Source organism: Sorex araneus, chromosome 2 (genome assembly GCF_027595985.1).
Source record: "Sorex araneus isolate mSorAra2 chromosome 2, mSorAra2.pri, whole genome shotgun sequence".
In the NCBI taxonomy this organism is placed as follows: domain Eukaryota; kingdom Metazoa; phylum Chordata; class Mammalia; order Eulipotyphla; family Soricidae; genus Sorex; species Sorex araneus.
In genome coordinates this window covers 11,299,061-11,321,606 of record NC_073303.1, presented here as the reverse complement: position 1 = coordinate 11,321,606, position 22,546 = coordinate 11,299,061, and positions in this window count along the sequence as shown.

Sequence of the window (22,546 nt, the reverse complement as noted above, 5' to 3'; positions counted from 1 at the left end):
GATTCTTAGGGACAGAGATGGTACGGCAGGTAAGGCACTTGGCTTACACACAGCCAACACGGTTCAACCCCCAGCACGCATGTTCCTCCAGGCACTGCCAGTGGTGATCCCTGAGCACAACGGAGTGTGGCCCCAAAACAAAGCAAACATGAAATTTTAAACATCAAAATAACGATTTTAAGAACTAAAATAGGAGCCGGAGCGATAGTCCAGCAGGGAGGGAATTTGCCTACCTGGGTTCTATCCACGGCATCCCATATGGTCCCCCAAGCACCACCAGGAGTAACTCCTGAGTGCAGAGCCAGGAGTAATCCCTGAGCATCGCCAGGTGTCACACCACCCCAAGAAAAGAACTAAAATAAAGCCATGCTGCTTACCTGTATCTTCCAAAGTCCACACTGCTGTGCATATCTCTTCCAAAGGAGCGTATGTTTAATTATTGTCCTATCCTAGCCTTATGTTGAAAAAGAAAAATGGAGAGGGGGCTGGAGAGATAGTACAGTGGGTAGGGTACTTGCCTTACCTTGCTGACCGGGTTCAATCCCCTTTGTTTCATATGACCTCCTGAGCACTGCCAGGGGAAATTCCTGAGAGCATCACCCCATGTGGCCCCAAAAACGAAAAGCACACACACACACAAAAAAACAACCCACAAATTCAGCCCTTTTGGAAAACAATATGGACGATTCTCAAAAAATTAGATATTGAGCTCCCATTTGACCCAGCAATACCACTGCTGGGAATATATCCCAGAGGGGCAAAAAAGTATAGTCGAAACGACATCTGCACTTATATGTTCATCGCAACACTGTTTACAATAGCCAGAATCTGGAAAAAACCCGAATGTCCTAGAACGGATGATTGGTTGAGGAAACTTTGGTACATCTATACAATGGAATACTATGCAGCTGTTAGAAAAAAGGAAATCATGAACTTTGCATATAAGTGGATCGGCATGGAAAGTTTCATGCTGAGTGAAATGAGTCAGAAAGAGAGAGACAGAAATAGAAAGATTGCACTCATCTGTGGTATATAGAATAACAGAGTGGGAGACTAACACCCAAGAATTGTAGAAATAAGTACCAGGAGGTTGACTCCATGGTTTGGAGGCTGGCCTCACATTCTGGGGAAAGGGCAACTCAGAGAAGCGATCACCAACTATAATGTAGTCGAAGGTCATGTGGGGGAAGGGAGTTTCGGGCTGAATGAGGGCTAGAGACTGAACACAGTGGCCACTCAACACCTTTATTGCAAACCACAACAGCTAATTAGAGAGAGAGAACAGAAGGGAATGCCCTGCCACAGTGGCAGGGTGGGGGGGGGGAGATGGGATTGGGGAGGGTGGGAGGGATGCTGGGTTTACTGGTGGTGGAGAATGGGCACTGGTGAAGGGATGGGTTCCCGAACTTTGTATGAGGGAAGCATGAGCACAAAAGTGTATAAATCTGTAACTGAACCCTCACGGTGATTCACTAATTAAAAATAAATAAATTTTAAAAAATTGTTCATGATTGGCTTTCAGTCATATAATGTTTAAACCACAGTGTTTAAATAAAGTGGGGAAAAAAATACCGCTAAGCCACAAAAAGACTTTTAATAAAAAAGAAACACTTGGTGAATAAAAAAAAAAAAAAAAAAAACCTGCAGCTCTATACTAATCGGCCACTAGGTGGCAGGGACGAGCTATATTGTAGAAAAGGGGTCCCGTGGAAGGCGGGGAAATCAGTCTCGATTTAGGGAAATGTCATCAAGTCCTCAAGGATTAAAAACCCCACTTCTTTTGCAATTGAGGTCACATTGGTTAACAAGACTGCATGTGTTTTGGGGGTGCAGTTCCACACCTCTTGAGAACGTTATGTTATCTGGACCCGAGAGAGCGAACAGGGGTCTGGTCCTGGCTTTGCTTGCCCTGACCTTGATTCAATCCCCAACACCTCAACGTGATCCCCTGAGCACTGCCTGAGGCCACTCTTGAGCATGGAGCCAGAAATCGCCCTTAAGCACTGCTGGGCGCGTCCCCAACACCCCACCCAATAAAATGACTTGAGCAATTCATAGAGGCTGAAGGTGAGTGCCGGCAGAGGCTGGGCTGTGGGGAGCGCTCGGCTCTACCTCAGGGAAGTGTCTTGCTCTAAAGAAGCAGACCTCGGGCGTGTTGGGGACAGGAAGAAGGAGACAGAGGGTGGCAGGAAACCGCATAGTTCACGGTGAGCCTTCAAAGAGCACTTCCAGATTTCCTTCAGTCACTTCTTTTTTTTTTTCCTTTTTTTTTTAATTTAAATTTTATTGAATCACCATGTGGAGGGTTACATAGTTCTCAGGATTATGTCAGTTATACAATACTCAAACACCCTTCCCTTCACCCGTGCCCATATTCCATCACCAACCACCCCATTATACCTCCCGCCCCCTCCCGCCCCCCCAGTCCCCGCCCTTGTAAGTCATAAGTTTCACTTCGTTTTACACTTTATCTTGGTTACATTCTATGTTTCAACACATAACTCACTATTGTTGCTAGGGTTTCCCCCAAAAAAAGAAAAGACAGTACCACTGTCAAGGAAGCATTTGATGGCTCTCCATTGCTGAGAATGTAGAGATGTTAAGTCCCGCTGTTTGTTACATAACTTTTCTATTTTTTTCCCCCCTCGTCCCTCGCCACCAAGTTCACGCCTGTTTAGTAATCACCACGCTGCCTGACAAAGGGAAAACAAACCAAAAAAGATGGTTATTTCCCATCATCAGCCGGCGTGGGGCTCTGGCTTAGTTGATAGTCTGGTAGAATGTCTGCAAGCAGTTTCTGGAACCAAAAGTAATAACGCTGGTATCGGCCCCAGCTTGAGATTCCACCAGCGTCCCGCTGTTCCAAGTACATAATAATTTATTCCCTTGTATCCCATTCCCACGCCACCAGGTCCGTGTCAGCTTAATGGACATCATACTATGGTTAACGCCACGCCGCGCTTCTTCCCGAGAAAGAAGGATATTTCTTCTCAGCCAGCGTGGGGATATGGCTTAGTTCAGTCTATAGAGATGGCTACCACTTTGGTAGCCTTCAATATTTCAGCAAAAGACTTACTATTCTTGTTAGGATTTCCCACCAAAGTCCGACCTGTTAAAAAGGAACCATTTCATATTGGTGATTAAATGACAATAGGTTGCGCGGCCATGGCAGCGGCCTCGCGGCTTTGAATTTCTGTATAAAGTCCAGGGAAAGTACAGCCAGAAATTACACGTCGCTACAAACTTTAACCCTATTATGGTCCCCCCAAAGTCCAACCCATTACAACGGAACCATTTCATATTGCTGATGGTTAGATGACATTAGGCTGCCGCGGCCGCGCGGTTTTGGGTTTCTATATAAAGTCCAGGGAAAATTCTGCCTAAAATTCTATCGCTACAATCTTTTACCCTTCAACAAAAAACTCAGTACTATTGTTTGGAGTTTCCCCCCCACGGTAAGCCCTGGCAAAAAGGAACATTTACACGTTGCTGACAATCAAACAATCAAAAGATATTAGGTCTCGCGGCTGCGATAGCAGCCGCGCGGTTTTGGATTTCTATATGAAGTCCAGGGAAAATTCTTTTGGTAATTGCTGGCAGCGCCTGGGCCAGAAGCTCCGAGCACACAGTTTGGAGGCATTTAGGGGGTGCCGCTCGTGTCCAAAGTGGTTCAGTTGCCTCCGGGGTCGATCTCTCGAGGGGCCGGAAAGCTCCTTCAGTCACTTCTGATGCTCTAGGTTCATACTGACGTGAGGATGGGTGTCTCGCATAGACTCTGAAAGGGCTGGGTTGCACAGAGGTGACATGGGCAAAGGTAGACACAAGTGACTGGCCACACAGGTATGAGGGACTCAGTCCCCAGGAAGTTGCTGGAATCACGACCCAGGGGCTCTGGCCTCAGAGCAAATTTCTGTCTTAGAGGTCGTGAGGTGCCAATTAACACTGCTTGGTCAAATGGCTCCCGCGATCAATAAAAATGTCTTCACCTCGAGCCCTTTGTAACCCCTTCCTCCCTTCTCCTCTCTCTAGTCAACCTCCTTGAAGGTGTGGCTGACGCTGTGGTAGCCGCTTCATCGTCTTGTCCAGACAGCTCCCGCTCTAGCACCGAGCGACCTCTCTCTGCAGAGCGCTGGATGGCACCCTTGGGAGAACCAGCCCTCGCCTTACTGGGCGTGTCTTCCCCATGAGGCCAGGACTGACTTTCTGGTTTCCCTTCAAGTTCCTGACCTTGCCCCTGTTCTGCTCTTCCTCTTTGTTTTTTTTTTTCATTTTTTTAATTTTATTGAATCACTGCGAGATAGTTACAAGCGTTCCTGTTTGGGTTACAATCACACAATGATCAAACACCCATCCCTCCACCAGTGCACATTCCCCACCACCAATATCCCCTCTTTGTACACGTAAATGTTAACGTTGTGGGCATTCCTTAAAACACTAGACATTGAGCTTCCATATGACCCCACAACACCACTTTTGGAAATATATCCTGAGGGTGCAATAAAGCATAGTAGAAATGACATCTGCACCTATATGTTCATTGAAACACTGTTCACAATAGCCAGAATCTGGAAACAACTTGCGTGCCAAAAAACAGGCAACTGGTTAAAGAAACTTTGGTACATCTACACAGTGGAATACTATGCAGCTGTTAGGAGAGATGAAATCATGAAATTTGCTTATGGTCATGGAGAGTATCATGTAAGTTAATGAATTAGCTAAGTTAAATGAGTCAGAAAGACAGGGACAGACATAGAATGACTGCACTCATTTGTGGAATATCACTTGTCACTTGTCATCCTGTTGATCTTTGATTTGCTAGGGCAGGGGCCAGTAACATCTCCATTCGTTCCTGTCGTGTCCTAGTGTAGCCCAATGGTATCTGCTTGCTCCAGGAACATGAAGAGCCTCAAACTATTCATTCAGGGTTTTTTTTTTTTTTTTTTTGCTTTTTTGGGTCACACCTGGCGATGCACAGGGGTTACTCCTGGCTCTGCACTCAGGAATTACCCCTGGCCGTGCTCAGGGGACCATATGGGATGCTGGGATTTGAACCCGGGTTGGCCGCGTGCAAGGCAAACGCCCTACCCGCTGTGCTATCTCTCCAGCCCCTCATTCAGGGTTTTGACGAAGATGTCTGACCATCTCGTAGATGGGCGGCCACGCGGTCTTTAGACATCCTGTGGAATCCTGTTGTTAATAGCTCTAGTCCAACGGTAGTGTCTAAATCGCATTATGTGACCGGCCCATCTGATTTTGATTTTCGATGCCTTAGCAAATGAGACAGTGTCCTGATTCTTGATTGTCAATGGAGGTCAGAACTTGAGTGAAACGTGATACTCCAGCATGGCTTTTCGATTCCTCTTTGGAAGACCCGAATAGCCTTCTCATCCTGTTTTCTTAGGGCCTAGGTCTCTGAGGCGTATGTTAGTGCAGGAGGAATGGTGGAGTCAAAAAGATGTGCCTGGAGCTGGAGGTTCTTTGTCCTCTTAACTACTTATTCGATGCTCTGAAGGCGTTCCATGCTGCTCTCTTCCTCCTGCACAGTTCAGGTGCCAGGTCATTTGTCAAGTTGAGTTCTCAACCTAGGTACACATAACTGCTGCATTCGGAGATGTTCGTTCCATAGAGGGCAAATGGAACATCAGGAACTAGTCCATTTCTCATGAACATTGTCCTTCGTGAGATTCAGCTGCAGTCCGACCTTTCCACAGTCACAGTCAAAGTTGGCCAACATTCATGCCACTTTGCTGATATTTGGTGTTATGAGAATGATGTCATTAGTGAAGCAAAGATGGTGTAGTTGCCGACCATCTATCTTCACTCCCATTCCTTCCCATTCCAGTCATCACATGATGATACGGTGAAATCGTGTCGCCCTGCCGAACCCCTCTCTTTATGCTGATGATCACTTCTTTGTAGAATGGTGAGATCATGGTAGTGAATCTGTAATACAGCTCATGGAGGATCCAGATATATTGAGTTTGAACACCCTGTTTGACTAGGACTTCAATAACTGCTTCAGTCTCAACAGAATCAAAGGCCTTCTTTAAATCAATGAACGTTAGACAGAGCAGCATCTCAAACTCTCACGAAACCTCAATGAGCTTGGTCACTGTGTGGATATGGTCGATCCTGCTGAATCCTTTTCGGAACCCAGATTGCTTGCATGGTTGTCCTTTGTCTAGTGTTCTGCCTATTCTATTCAGGAAGACTCAAGTGAACAACTTGCAGACAACGAACAACAGACAGATTGGGCAATAGTTGCCAGTGTCGTGGATGTCTCCCTTCTTGTACAATAGAACCGTCCTCCTGGTTTTCCACTGGGACGGAACCTTGTATATGGACAGGTAGAATGTGAAGAGCCAAGTCAGTGTATTGACGAGGTGTTCGGGTCGGACCTTGTCTAGACCAGGTGCTGTACGCGTCTTTACTGATGAAATGGCGTGTCGAATTTCGGAAGGGAGAACGTTGGGAACGACATATCCATCCTGTGGAATTTAATATGTGGGCAGGTGGACGTGGTTGTCAAAGAGATCCGAGTAGAAGTTGTGAATAATCCTCTCCATTGCCCTTCTGGAAGATGTGGTAGATCCATCGGGACATCAGAGGGCAGTCATCTTGGTCTTGTAGTTGGCGAAGGACAGGCGAGTGTTGCGAATACTTTCCCCAGCTTCTCCCACATCAGCCCAACATTGCTGCTCTGCTCAATGCTCATGGCCAAGTTTGTATTAACAAGGACACCGACGCCACCAACGCCTCTGTTGTCGCATGTTCCAAGAAACAGTTTTTCTCCAGAGTCAAAAATGGCTTGATATGATCGATGCCTTCTCATTTCGGTCAGACCAATGATGTTGTACTTGATCTTCTGCGCTTTCATAATCAGGTCATCGATGATGGATGCTTCTGATGCCAGCGGACATGTGTTGAAAGTACAGACAGTCATTTTAGTCCTTCGTTTTGGCAGTCTAGTTCATCCCTGAGATTTTACCAGCCTCTCCTTGCTCATCCTTCTTAACACTGCCATATTGGGGGCTCTTTCAGTGTCAGGCAAATATAAAATATCATGATATGAGACTGACATCCAAGGACAGTAGACAGAAGGGCCAGGAATATTGCTCCATACTTGAAAGCCTGCCTCATGAGCTGGGGGAGAAGGCAGCTGGAGTAGACAAGGGATCATAAGACAATGATGGTTGGAAGGATCGTTCAGGATGGGAGATGTGTGCTGAAGGTAGATAAAGGAACAAACGAGATAGCCTCTCAATATCTTCTCAAACCATAATGCCCCAAAGTAGAGAGAATATGGGGGAAATTGTCTGCCATAGAGGCAGGGGGAGGGGTGTGATGGGAGGGAGATACTTGGACATTGGTGGTGGAAATGTACACTGTGGAGGGATTGATGTTAGATCATTGTATGACTGAAACTCAAACATGAAAGCTTTGTAACTGTATCTCACGGTGACTCAACAAAAAAAAAAAGTTTATTTCTTTAAATGTTAATGTTGGTACCTGAGGAAATGCATGAACCTGGAAGCATTAAAGCCTATAACCCGGGAGCATTAAAGTCATGTCTAACCCCAGGAACATTCTTCTGTTCACAGGCACAGGGAAAATCTGCCAAATTGATTTTGACTGCAATTGACTCATAAAGTGGGTGCTGCTGTGAGAACGTGAGTTTAAAGGAAAGTTTGTGGCTCTGTGTAATGATTCGAAGAGGAGGCCAGGGCTAACCTTGAAGCCATTATGGGGAAGGAGCTTCTGGAAGTGGAAGGATGGATGAGAGTTGTTACGGGGGTCCGATTGCAGAGGGAGATAAAGCACCGTTATAACGAGGCGATGCAGGTGCCGTGAGAGGGAAGAAATATGTTCTAAGAGTGAAACTGGTGTGTGTAATTCAGTAGACGGGCAGACAGTGCCTCGACGGGTGGATGTAATGAGCAGCCCTGTGCTACATAAATTCTACTTGGACTGTGCTCCCGTGGCCATTTGTCTTAATCCACTCGGATCAGCGAAATACAAATGGTGTTCTTTTTATTAGCTGTGGTAGGCGCCTGTGTCATTTAGATCATGTTTGCATTAGATTCTAACAGGAAAATCAATCGTGCAGCTAGGTGAGCATCTGCAATAAAGCACAGAAGAATGCCCCCCGTACCTCTTCCCTGCTTTGGCGGACCATATTTTCCTCTTTCTAGAATAGGGGCCCCTCTTGGCAAAGGCTTGTCCAACGTAGTTCTTATACAGGGGGCTATAGTGACGCATCATCCTACGAATTCTATCTCAGAATTCAAGGCAGAATGTCCAAGAGAATGAATCAGAAGAACTGCTCAAAGCACTGAGTCACAATCTCCCAAAAACCTTGAGAAACCGTCTGGTATCTCAAGCATCACTGGCAGTGAGAAGACGACCCGCTCTCCAGTGCTCAGCCTTCGAGGTCCCAAAGAGATTTGTTCTCAAATCCCCTCATACCACACCATCTTCTTGGCTCTCCTGCTGAGGCTGTCAGCTGCCTGCGACACTCACACAGTGTCCCAATCGATCTCTTATCTCTGGTGCAGTGCTTTTTCCTGTTGCCTTACTTATCACACCCTGTTGAATGATGATGTGCCTACTTCCCCCAAACTGTACAAGCTCTGTGAGTTGGTGATGTGCTCCTCCAGAATGGAGGGTGCTGGGCTCCTGAGAAACGCCCTGGGCCATGCTGGTGGAACTACCCAGCATAGAATGTGATCAAGAGACTCCAATTCAAGTGCTCAGCAAATTGCACCTCCCTCTCCTTCCACCCAGGGTTGTAATGTTGCCATCCCACTTGAATTTGAGCTTCTTAATCCAGACACTCAAATTCCAGTGCTCAGCCATTTGCACCTGCCTCTCCTTCCACCCGGAGCTGTCCCCTTGCCGTCCCAGATCCGTGAGTCTGAGCACACCCGTCACCAGTTCCAGAGAAAGCACGGGAAGGGCCAGTGGTTAGACACGGCTCTCAGGTCCTTACGGAAGCACGAGAGTGGGTGGGGCGAGTGGAACCAGGCCAGTCCGCCGAACCCCAGTGAGCAGAGCCAGCGTCCTGGTGGCCCGGTTCTGGTACCAGAGACGCTCCGCATCAGGAACCTTCACCACACGGGGACCGTCTCAGCAGGAAAGGGGTGAGTGAGGCGGAGCGAGGGCAGAGCACAAGGCAGCCTTGGGAGGGCAGCGGGAGGGGAGGTGTGGGACCGGGCAGCCGCGTCAGGCTCCACTGGCTCCCTGGGGCCATCGTGACTCAGCTGTGTCACTCTGGCTGCCCTCCCAGAAGGCAGAGCAGGGGGGTGCTGCGGGGGAGGGGGCCAGTGGCCTTCACTTCCCCCTACATGTGTGTTCAGTAAGATTCATAAAATCCTGAATTGCGGCGCCCCTGGGGGCACTGTTAAGGGTGGCTCCTTCCACTGGGGCAATTCAAGTTCCAGTCTAGCTTGACGGACTAGTGAAAACATCTAAACCACCTAAACCCCAGCTTCCGGAACCACAGTCATCCGGGTCCTTGCTAGAAATCGAGGGCTTTAGGGCTTTAGGGGGTTGGGGGCGGAGGGGGAGGGCAGGGAAGTAGAGTGAGTCGTGCGCCTGCCTACGCATCTCCAGGTTTGGAGTGGTGACTCAACCCTTACCAAGGGTGATTCCTGAACACGGAGGCAGGAGTAAGTCCTGGCTGGGTGTGCCCCCCTCAAAAAGAGAAATCCACCAGGGCCAGAGTGATAGTACAGCGAGGAGGGCATTTGTCTTGCATGTAGCACACCCAGGTTCGATCCCCGGCACCCTGAAGTTCTCCCGGGACACCACCAGGAATGATTTCTGAGTGAAAAGCCAGGAGTAACCCCTGAGCACTGCTGGGTTTGATTCCCAAATAAACAAAGAAAAAATCCATAAATAAGGGCCAGAGAGATAATACAGGGATGAGGCACTTGCTTTGCGTGCAGCCAACCCCAGTTCCATCTTCCTCATTTCCTGGTCCCCAGAGTGCTGCCAAAAGCGACCCCTGGACACAGCATTGAGAAGACCAGAAGGTTCCAGAAGGTTCCCAACACCCTCTTCCCCACCCAAATAAATCCATGAAAAAGCTGGAGCCCCGGGGTCGAGGGAGCATGCTTTGCATGTGCAAGAGTCCTGTTATGCCTCCTTCACCCCGTTATATCCCCTCCCCCCTACACAGCATCCTGGGTATAACCCGGGGGGTTCCCAGCACCTCCAAGTTGGCCCTGATAATCCCCCAAATTTCCAAACATCCCAGCATCCTTGGATTGAACCATCCGGCCAAACCAAGTATACTTGGGAGTGAGCCGCAGGACCCTGAGCACTGCTAGGGAGCACCTCCCTAAAAATAAAAAAGAAAGTCAACGATTTCTCAGGGCCCCAGGTGGGTGGGGAGGTCTCTGCTCCCCTTCTCTTCTCTTTCAGGCGCTGCGCCAGCAGCTGGGACCTGCACGTGGTGTCGTGGCGAGTCCCTCGAGGACGTGTCTCCTGGGTTTCCTTCCTAGCAGAACTTGACCTGCAGCCAATCCCCCCAAAGCTCTGCAGGCAGCTGCTTCCGGCCCGCCCCCAGCCCCCGCCCCTGGGATCCTCTTTCACTAGAGTTAAGCCCCCACTGTCAAAACGGTGGGATTCACTTGCCCGGGTCCAAGATTTGGCTCGCCACCTATTTCCTCCCAGTTTCTATTCTTCTCATCTATATTGACTATGAAATCACGAGGCACCGTGCGTGGGATTGATAAAAAACGAAATTTGAGAGGGAGGAAGGGCGTCTCCATTTCATTCCAAATCCTTCAGAAGAGCAGTGTTAATGGTTAGTGGGGCAAAGTAGGTTTTTATTTTATTTTATTATTTTATTATTATTTTTTTGCTTTTTGGGTCACACCTGGCGATGCACAGGGGTCACTCCTGGCTGTGCACTCAGGAACCACTCCTGGCGGTGCTCAGGGGACCATATGGGATGCTGGGAATCGAACCTGGATCGGCTGCGTGCAAGGCAAACACCCTACCCACTGTCCTATCACTCCAGCCCCCAAATAGGTTTGTTTTGTTTTGTTTTTTGTTTTTGATTTTTTTTTTTTTGCCTTTTGGGTCACACCCGACAATGCACAGGGGTTACTTCTGGCTGTGCACTCAGGAATTACTCCTGGCGGTGCTCATGGGACCCTATGGGATGCTGGGAATCGAACCCGGGTTGGCCACATGCAAGGCAAACAAACGCCTTACCCGCTGTGCTATCGCTCCAGCCCCAAAGTAGGTTTTGTAAATTGTGTTTCACCACACTGGTTTTCAGCCAGGTAACTATTGGGAGGTATTTTTTTTTTTACACTTATCTGGCGAGTGGTGTGAGGCCCGTTTAGAGCTCCCAGTTGAGAGGACTAAGGGATGTGGGGAATATTCTCTTTGTGAGCAGCTCTGAATGGGGGCAATTGTGGGAAGCCAAAGGAAAGCTTCATCGGCTCCCAGACTAATTGTATTCTTCCTCGTCGTGCCAGAGAGGCTGACAACCTGTATTTTTCTGCTCAAAAAAGAAAAATAAAAGGCTCCACTTGTTCCTTATGCAGAAGCCAGGAGCACTTAAAGAGAAGGGGCGGAATAAAATGTTTCCTTTTTATTTTCCTCACTTTGGAAGCGGTTAACCCGTTGCTCGTTGGAGAGAAGCACCGTGGTCTGTGCGACGGCCTTCGTGTGTGAGCCCGTTACCACCTTCCTGGCGCTGAAATACCCGGATGCCGGACGCTGCCTGGACATGTTCCAGAACTGGGCCCGCCAGTATGGACAGGGCTTTACACGCCCTCTCCAGGGTTGGGCATGTTGGGAAGCCTGCTGTGCGGGGTCCCACGTGCAGGTGTGAGCCTGGTGCCACGGGGCTTGGTGGGTAGAAGCTGTGTGAACGTCTCACAAGGAACACAACAGACCCAACAACACGTTGTTGGATCTCTTTAGGGCTAAGGGGCCGGAGAGATGATAGCATAGGAAGTAAGGTGCTTAACCAGCTTGCAGCCGACCCTGGTCCTATCCCTGGCACTGCATATGGTTCCTGGCACTGCATATGGTCCCTGGCACTGCATATGGTCCCTGGCACTGCATATGATCCCTGGCACTGCATATGGTCCCTGGCACTGCATATGATCCCTGGAACTGCACATGGTCCCTGGCACTGCATGTGGTTCCTGGCACTGCATATGGTCCCTGGCACTGCATATGGTCCCTGGCACTGCATATGATCCCCAGGGACCACTAGAGATGACTCCTGAGCGCAGTCAGGAACAACTCCTGAGCATCACAGGGTGTGGCCCCCAAACCAAAATCAACAAAAAGGCAACTTTAGGGTTGAGAAGACACTGTCATATAACTGTGTACTCCGAGTGGGGAGTGAATCCGGGACTCCAGAGCAGCCCAGAAGGGCAGATAATGTTGCCTTGGCAAGACCCAAAACTTCAGGCACCTGTCAGGCAGGATTCTGTGTGGTGCAGGGCACTTCCTTTACTCCTGTGCCTCTGAGATCACTTAAAGCAAAGTTTCTCAACCAGAGTCCGCGTGGTCCTCTCTGGCCCATCAAGATATTCCAAGGGAGTCAACGGTGAAAATGGAGTAAATGGGGGCCAAGGGGCGAATTGGTGGAACAGGGGGTGCCCAGGGACGAAATATTGTCAGGAGGGGCCACGGTTGGGACATGTTGAGAAATACCAGGTGAGCATTCCTGAATGTGGGTTAGTGCCCCTGGATGTTGATTTCCATGTTTCGGTCAAGGGGAGCTGGTGGGAATCCTTACTTGGCCCAGCCATGCCACCTCTCGGGTCTGTCTTCTCTGCTGGGAAGGGACGGATTTGAGTGACAAGTCCCAGTGCCCCTCCTGGCTTCCAGCAGGTGACACTTCTCACAGTAACTCCAGGTAACTTGATCACCAGGTAATGGAGACATCAAGTATCTCATGGTACACCCCAAAGCCACCCGGAGGTGGCTCTACCAGGAAGAAGTAGGTAGCCCCTGGCGTATTTGGAAGCAGTTCATGCGACCTGCAGAGTCTCATGCCAAGAAGCTTAGGACCAGGGCCTGAAGACCCCAGATATATGTAGATCAACTAGGTAACTGCCAATCAAGATCGAGCACTTAAAATCTGACTAATCCAAAGAGAGATGTACTGTATGTGCAAAATACCAATAGATCCTTTTATTTGGGGGGTGTCACACTCAATGATGCTCAGGAATTATTCCTAGCTCTGCACTCAAAAATCACTCCTGGCAGTGCTCAGGGGACCATATGAGATGCCGGGATTGAACCCGGGTCAGCCGTTTGCAAGGCAAATGCCCTACCCACTGTACTATCGCTCCAGCCTCCAATAGATCTTTTTTAATCAACTTTGAATTTTTTTTTTTTTTTTTTTTTGCTATTAGGGATGGTGGGATTGGAGCTACTCCTGGCTCAGGGAACCGTATGAGACATAAGGCACTGCGTGCCAGGCAAGTGTCATACCCCTACACTATCTCTGTCCTTATTTAAAACCAGCAAGATTTAAATACCGAGTATAAAAAAAGGAATATAAATATTTCACCAGTCCTTTCTAAAATATTGATTCAATGTGGGAATATAGCTGGGATATATTATGTTAAATAAAACGTGTTATTGAAGTTGATCTCACCTATTCATTTTAACTTTCTAACACAGCCAGTAAGAAACTTTATCTTACACAGGTGCCTCAATGTAGGCCCTCATTCTTTCCTCTCAGACAGTGCTGCCTTGGAATTCCGCAGAGGCCGGGTTTAACTCAGTCTGTGGGGATCCTTCCCTATTGAGTGTCTTTGCTCTACGGGAGGATCGGCTCCCATCCTGAAGAACCCAGATGCCACGAACAGCCAGATGACTGGAACAGCCCAGATTCCCGGAGTCCCTTAGATAAAGCAAAGACTGTCTACCTGAAATATACCTTGTTTTTCAGAAGAATAGTCGGGTAATAGTTGCTTTCACTGTATCACTGTCATCCCGTTGTTCGTCAATTTACTCAAGCAGGAACCAGTAACGTTTCTATTCCTCCCAGCCCTGAGATTTTAGCAGCCTCTCCTTACTCGTCATTCCCAACGATTGGAGGCTTTTTCAGGGTCAGGGGGATGAGACCCATCGTTACTGTTTTTGGCATATCGAATACACCATGGGTAGCTTTCCAGGCTCTGCCCATGCAAGCAGGATACTCTTGGTATCTTGCTGGTCTCTCTGAGAGGTATGTACACACACACACACACACACACACACACACACACACATATGTATTACTCTATACTCGCTATGATTTGTTGCCTACTGTCTGAACCCCATCATATATGCTGTGGTAATTATGGAAAATTGGTAGGAAGTGTCCCATAATGTGTCTGCTCGATCCAGGAAGCAGCCTGGAGCATAGCGGCGGTTGGGTAGTGGAGGTCGGCTGCCGGGGTTGGGTCCCTTGGGGTGAAGAGGGTTCACCCGCCTCCCTCTGGGGTGCCCCGAGTGAAAACAGCCTGGCATGGAGTCCCAGTAGTTGCTTTATACGGAATATTTCTATTTTCCTAAAATTCATGTGTTGAAAGTCATATAGTGGGATCAGGAGGCAGGGGTCCCTGGAGGGGATTCGTTTGGTAATGGAACTTCTGCACTGGCAAAAGAGACCACTGTGGTATAAAATATACACACACATATATATGTATAGTAGAAGACTAATATCCATGGCCAGGGAAAACAGGTCAATGGTTGGAACTAACCACAAGTGTGGGTGGGGCAGAGGGTAGGTAAGATAGGGAAGAGAGCACTGTGACAATAATAACGGGGAACGATCATGCTGGACAAGACCTGAGGGTTAAAGTAGGTAAGGAATATTCTTGATGACCTTTCAGTATCAATATTGCAAGCCACAATGCCCAAAAGGAGACAGACAGACGAACAGAGAAGAAAAGTGCCTGCCAGAGAGGCAGGCAGAGAGTAGGGCATGGGGGGGCGGTAATGGGAGGGAACCTGGGGACACGGGTGCTGGGAAATGTACACTGGTGGAGGAATGGGTGTTGGAATACTGTATACTGAAACCCAATTGTGAACAGCTTTGTAATGCCCTATTCCCACAGTATTTTGATTAAAAAAAAGAATAAATAAATAAATAAATAGGGCTGGAGAGATAGCACAGTGGGTAGGGCGTTTGCCTTGCACTCGGCTGACCCGGGTTCAAATCCCAGCATCCCATATGGTCCCCTGAGCACGGCCAGGGGTAATTCCTGAGTGCAGAGCCAGGAGTAACCCCTGTGCATCGCCAGATGTGACCCAAAAAGCAAAAAAAAAAAACCAAAAAAACAATAAATAAATAAATAAATAAAAGGCTTTATATCTAAAACAAAACAAAATAATGCTGCTGATATACCTGATAACCTTTCAGTACCTGTATTGCAAACCACAATACCTAAAAGGAGAGAGACTGACTGACAGACAGAAAGACAGAGAGAAATAGGCGGAGGGTGAGTGGCGAGAGGGATACTGGGGAATTGGTGGTAGGAAGTGTAGACTAGTGAGGGCCTGGGTTTGGGAACATTGACTGAAACCCGGCCATAAACAACTTTGTAACTCGTGGTGATTCAATTTAAAAGATAGTACTGCTGGAGGGCTGAGAAATAGCACAGAGGGTAGGACGCTTGCCTTGCCTTGCACGCAGCCCACCAGAGTTCGGTCCCTGGCCTGCCAAAGGGTCTCCTGAGCACTTCCAAGAGAGATCACCGAGCCCAGCTAGGAATAGCCCGTAAGCACTGCTGGGTGTGGCCCAATCCCATGATCTTTTTGTTTTAATTTTGCATTAATCTTTCGTGATAATCATTTGAATGTAAGTCTCTGAATCTGTGACTCTTTCTTTGGAGCAGGCTTTAGAAGTTGAGTGACCAGAGAGAATGATGTAGAAGATTATGTCAATGCAGTCATCCCAATTACCAGTATCCAATAGGCTGTACGGAAGAGTGATCGATTCTCATCAAGTGTATGGTGGTTGTTTGTAAGTATAATCAATGTGTTCATTTGCAGTTGGGTTAGATTAGATGCTAAAGCAAAACCTGGGGTGGGGGGCGGAGCGATATAGTACAGTGGGTAGGGCATTTACCTCGCATGCAGCCAAACCAGATTCAATCCCCGGCATCCCCTAGGGTTCCCCGAGCACCGCCAGGAGTAATTCTTGAATGCAGAGCCAGGAGTAACCCCTGAGCATTGCCATGTGTGACCAAAAAAGCAATAAATAAATAAATAAATAAATAGATAAAGTTTAAAAATAAAGCAAAAGCTGGGACTATTAAAGAGCAAACAGTCCCCATTGGCTTCAGAAAAGCAGGGTCCTGGCTCTCTGGTGGCTTTTGTGGCAACAGGGAAATTACTGCCTTATACTCCACTGACAAAGCAAACAGTCAAATATTTATTTGGGAATCTCTGCTTTCTAGCTGTCAGGGATTTGGAAGTTTAAAACGGTTTCAAACATTTTTTTCAGAACCACAATAGACAGTGAGCTTTGGATAAAGATTTAACTGGGCATTTTCCACCCCTTACTATTGGATCAGTTTTTCAAGAGAGCAAAAAAGTCCTACAGGGGTTGGAGTGATAGCACAGCGGGTAGGGCGTTTGCCTTGCACGTGCCCAACCCGGGTTCGATTCCCAGCACCCCATATGGTTCCCTGAGCAACCGCCAGGGGTGATTCCTGAGTGCATGAGCCAGGAGTCACCCCTGTGCATCGCCGGGTGTGACCCAAAAAGCAAAAAACAAACAAACAAACAAACAAAAGTCCTACCAAAGAATACAATGAACTCTTCGTGCCAAAGGATTTTCCTGCGTCTCGTGGCCCGGGTGCCCAGAGCTGGACTGCTTGATATCCGAGGGTTCTTTCCAACTGCTACACCCAGTGATCCTAACTCAGAGACCCCCCCACCCCCACCACGCTGCCAACCCCTTTCCTCGCATGCATTTTCTTCATGCTTTAATTTGCCTTTTATGCGCAGAGAGGGTGTCTGCCAGCCCGCCATTGTTGTCATGGCTGCAATGTCTCTACGTGAATATTATCTAACAATGAAGGAGACGAGGGAGCAGAAAATCCCATTCAACAATGAAGAAGAGGTAAAATTTTGGTTTAAAAGCAGCTGTAATATGACTGTGTTTATGAGCACAAGAATATTTCGAAAACACTTAAGCCCTAACATGCCGAGAAAAATCAGTGCACGTTTTCACACAAAACCTTCCACCAAAGAGGGATGGAGAAAAGGCTTTAGACATTTATATATTACTTATACTTTCTAGTTTACGACCTTTTTAGTTTCTTAGTTGAACCAAATTCTTGTTTTTGGCATGAGTTTATTTCTCTAACATGCACTGTTAATGATTTATGTTCATTTATTTGGTTACGCTTTTAGGGGTGTGTGTGTGTGTGTGTGTGTGTGTGTGTGTGTGTGTGTGTGTTGGCAGGAATGAGGGGTTGTTGAGCCCAGAACTATCAAATTATCAAATGACACAATTTCTGTTAGCCATTCATTCTCACCTAGTAGCTTTTACATCTAGAAGAGAAGAATGCTTGGAATTGTACTGGAAAGTCTCTGATGTTCACCAATTATTTACAGGAAAAAAAAACGTATATTATATACTCATATATATTCTTATATATGTACACTTTTATAGATATACTTATATATACATATAAGTACTTTTTCTTTTTCTTCTGATGTTCACCAACTATTTACATAAAGAAAAAGTATATGTAGAACAATATATAAAAGTATACATAAATATATAAGTAAATATATACTTTTTCTTTATGTAAATAGTGAACATCAGAAGGCTTTATACATACTTATATATATTTGCAAGTATGTATAAAGTCTAAATATAAATATATTTATAAGTATATATATAAACATATAAAAGTATATATAGGTATATGTTAATATATATACACTATATTAAACTATATAAAACAATAGGTCTCATTCCCCTGACCCTGAAAAGAGCCTCCAATCATTGGGAAAGACAAGTAAGGAGAGGCTGCTAAAATCTTAGGGCTGAGAGATGTTACTGGTGCCCGCTCGAGTAAATCGAATAACAACGGGATGACAGTGACAGTGACATACACTACATATAACAACTGCCTCTCGAAATAGATAGTTGCTGCACCTATGTGAATTGCTGCCTCTTATAAAGTCAATACTCAAAAATCAATTTGAAGAATATGAATCATTTTCATTTTATTTTTGATGCGTTAGGGGAATATACTCAGGTTCTCAGGAATCTTCCTATCTCTGTGCTCAAGAATGACCCTTGGCAGTGTTGAAGAGTCCAGATGTGGTGCCAGGGATTAAACTGGGGTTGACCACTTGCAAGACAAATACCCTACCTCCTGCATTATCTCTCAGACCCCTACGCAATCGTTTAGATTTATGTTTATATATTTTGGGGAGGGGGGTGTTGAGCCAGTCCAGCTGTGTTCAGAGAGCCTTCCTGATGATACTCAGAGATTGAACACGTCTGTCTGTCTGTCTGTCTGTCTGTCTGTCTGTCTCTGTCTCTGTCTCTGTCTCTGTCTCTCTCTCTCTCTCTCCCTCCCCTTCAATAATCATTTCTTTTAAAAGGCCAAACTTTTCAACCAAATCCGAGACTGAGTTGATAGAAGTCTTAAGATTTTAAAACAATTGAAAGGGCTGTGGAAATGAAGACCATTTTACTTTCCAGGATTCCAGAATACAGTGGAAATTTGAGTATTTATTGCAGTGGCCCTCGAAAAGCTTTGCTTTTCTTGGGTAAAGGGATGACTGCGAATGCCTGGCAGTGCTCAGGGACTATTCCTGGCTCTCTACTCAGAAGTCACTTCTGGTGGTACTCAAGGGACCATATGCAAGGGATTAAACTGGGGTCAGCCACTATGAAAGAAACTCTGGTACTATCTCTCTGGGCCCTGAAAGGCTTTGCTTTTTAAACAATATTTGGTTAGGGCCAGAAAGATGGTGCAGTGGTTAATGCACTTGCCTTGCAGACAGCTAACTCCACATGAATCCCTGGCACAGCATATGGTCCTCAAAGCACACTGCCAGGAGTGATCCCTGAGCACAGATCCAGGAGTAAGCCCTGAGCACAGATCCAGGAGTAAGTCCTGAGCACAGCTGGATGTGGCCTGGGTCCTCCTAACCTAAAAAAAAGAGAGAATATTTTATTATCTAAAATATCTCAAAAGAAATTATTTTCAGAAAGTACTCATTCTAAGTACTATGAGTGGTGAAAGGAAGTACATCTTTTTCTAAGCTATGTAATTAAAACCGCAATGAAATACAACAATATCCACATCAAAGCTTTTTAAATATTCACAGAAACATTTTTAACCTCAAAGAGATAAAAGTGCACGGGGAAGAAGTTCCTTCACTGACATTTACAACATCGAGAAATACTTTTTCCTAAAACAATTCTTTATAGTACGTAAAACTATAGGGGCCAGGGGCTGGAATGACAGTGCTGTGGGTAAGGTACTGGCCTGGATTTGATCCCCGGCATCCCGTATGGTCCCCCAAGCCCACCAGGAGTGATCCCTAAGTGCAAAATCAGGAATAAGCCCTAAGCGTAGTCAGGTATGACTCAAAACAACAGCAACAACAATAGACAAGAGTATAGTAATTTAGAGGTCAGAGAGAGCACTGTGGGTAGGACACTTGCCTTGCATGCTGCTGACAAAGTTTCGATCCCCAGCATCCCATGTGGTCCCCAAATGGAAGAACTGTCAAATGAATTTGCCCCTGCACTAGTACAGCAAAGGCTGAAGCCCAGAGATGGGAATGGGTGGGTGGGGGTATTGTATCCTTGTCCTGTCTGCCAGCTTGACTGACCACCTGACACCAGGGGTATACAGTGATTCAAGTGTTTATCCATATTGACTGGTGATCGATACATTCTGTTTAAGTCTGTCAGGGGTCAGAGCAATTTTTCAGGAAGAGCAACACCCAGCAAAATTATAGAGTTTTAATGAGCAACAAGAATCAAAAGTCCACTCTGTCTTACTAGGTTTCTACTAAGACAGTCATTTTAGAAAGTTTACTGCTTTGGGGCTGGAGCACTAGCACAGCGGGTAGGGCATTTGCCCTGCATGTAGCCAACCTGGGTTTGATTCCCAGCATCCCATATGGTCCCCTGAGCACCGCCAGGAGTGATTCCTGAGTGCAGAGCCAGGAGTAACCCCTGAGCATCACCGGGTGTGACCCAAAAAGCAAAAGAAAGAAAGAAAGAAAGAAAGAAAGAAAGAAAGAAAGAAAGAAAGAAAGAAAGAAAGAAAGAAAGAAAGAAAGAAAGAAAGAAAGAAAGAAAGAAAGAAAGAAAGAAAGAAAGAAAGAAAGAAAGTTTGCTGCTTTTCTAGGCCAGTTTAGCCTGTGCGGGCCCATTCATGAGTGAAACTGTAACACTAACAATATATTTTTTTAATTGTTCAGGGCTTTTTTGGGGGGGTGGGGGTGGTGTTCCCTACCAGACCCAGTGAGGCTCAGGGTTTCCTACCAGCAGTGTGTGGGAGAACGGGCAGTACAGGAAATTAGACGCAGCATCCCGCATGCCAAACATTCACTCAGTCTCTGCGTTATCTCTCGTCCCAAGACACTCCTTATATAGAATGCAGGACAAATACGCCTCAGAGCAAAGGGTCCTCTGAGGAGATCCATGTTTTTCTACAGCCCTGGAGGCAATTTCTGAAATATCTATCGACTGAAAACTGCTCACAAATCTACAATCTAAAGTTATGTGTGTGTTGCGGGAAAAGGTTGTCATAAGAGGCCAGAGAAGCTGCTCAAAGGACTGGAATGCAGGGCCCAGCTTTGATCCCGGGCTCTGCATGGCCACCAGCACCTCTGGGCATAACCCTGGTGGTCCAGAGAACAGACCATGCTTTGATCATGGCCTTTGGAGATCAAAGCATCCGGCACCTGGGATTCACTAGATGCTGGCTAACTGGATTAAGGGTTGGGAGATAGTACAAGGGGTAAGGCACTGGCCTTGGATGCAGCTGACCCCAGTACAAAGCCCTGCACTGCAGATGATTTTCTTTTCTTTTGATTTGCTTTTTTATGAGGCCATACTGCGCAAGGCTCAGGAGTTACTCCTGGCTTTGCACTTAGGAATTGCTCCTGGAAGTATTTGGGGGGGCCCTATGGGATATCAGGGATCAAACCCAGGTCAGCTACATGCAAGGCAAGCACCCTACCTGCTGTACTCTCTCTCCAGCCCCTGAATATGGTTTTTCAAATACTACCAGGAATGACCCCTGAGCACAGAGCCAGGAATAACCCTGAGCACCACTGGGTATGACCCCAAACCAATAGATAAATACGTGACTGTGGGTGGAATTGAACAGTGCTTCTATGTTTGAAAGCAGAAAGAACCAATAAACTAAAATATGTTTCATATTTTGATTTATGAAGTGCTTCTCTTTGGACAACCGAGCGAAGGGACAGAATTCTAGAGAACAATACTTCCCTGCGTGTTAGAATTCCCAAGAAGGGATAATATTGTCTTTCAGCAGGAAACAGCCAACTCTGACTAGCCACACACACACACACACACACACACACACACACACACACACTGAACCAGCCCTCCCTCCCACTCTATAGAAATGGGAGAAGTCAGGGATGGGGACTCTGTCACGGCTGCACTCAGGACAATAGCTCGGGCATGGAATCAACCTGGGTGTCCAAGGACGGATGAGTGGATTCGGAAGGTATGGTATAGACACAGTGAAATACCAGGCCTGAGAAGTTACAACAATTTTGTTTGATTTTCCTACCCAACCATTTGCATTCACCAGAGCCTTGCATTTAAAACACAGCAGTTATGCTGATTCTTGGTGGTGGAATATGTGCACTGGTGAAGGGATGGGTGTTCAAGCATTGTATAACTGAGACTTAAACCTGAAAGCTTTGTAACTTTCCACATGGTGATTCTATAAAAGAATAAAAAAATAAAAATAAAAAATAAAACACAACAGTTATATATTGGTTGAAGAGAAAGAATACTGATGGAATAAAGGGAAGAGATGTAATTTATTTTCCCTTCTTGTGTTTTTTTTAAGTAAAATTGTATGTCCTATTATGGGAAGTGCACTAAGTTTGTATCTATTAGCTGAAATCATCCCTATGCTGGTGATCAGCAATTTAATAAATTACTGAACACCCCCAAAGAAGATGGAGACAGAGGAAGAGGAAGAAGAAGAAGAAGAAGAAGAAGAAGAAGAAGAAGAAGAAGAAGAAGAAGAAGAAGAAGAAGAAGAAGAAGAAGAAGAAGAAGAAGAAGGAGGAGGAGGAGGAGGAGGAGGAGGAGGAGGAGGAGGAGGAGGAGGAGGAGGAGGAGGAGGAGGAAAAAAGAAAGAGAGAAAGAAAGAAAGAAAGAAAGAAAGAAAGAAAGAAAGAAAGAAAGAAAGAAAGAAAGAAAGAAAGAAAGAAAGAAAGAGAGAGAGAGAAAGAAAGAGAGAAAGAAAGAGAGAAAGAAAGAAAGAAAGAAAGAAAGAGAGAAAGAGAGAGAGAAAGGAAGGAAGGAAGGAAGGAA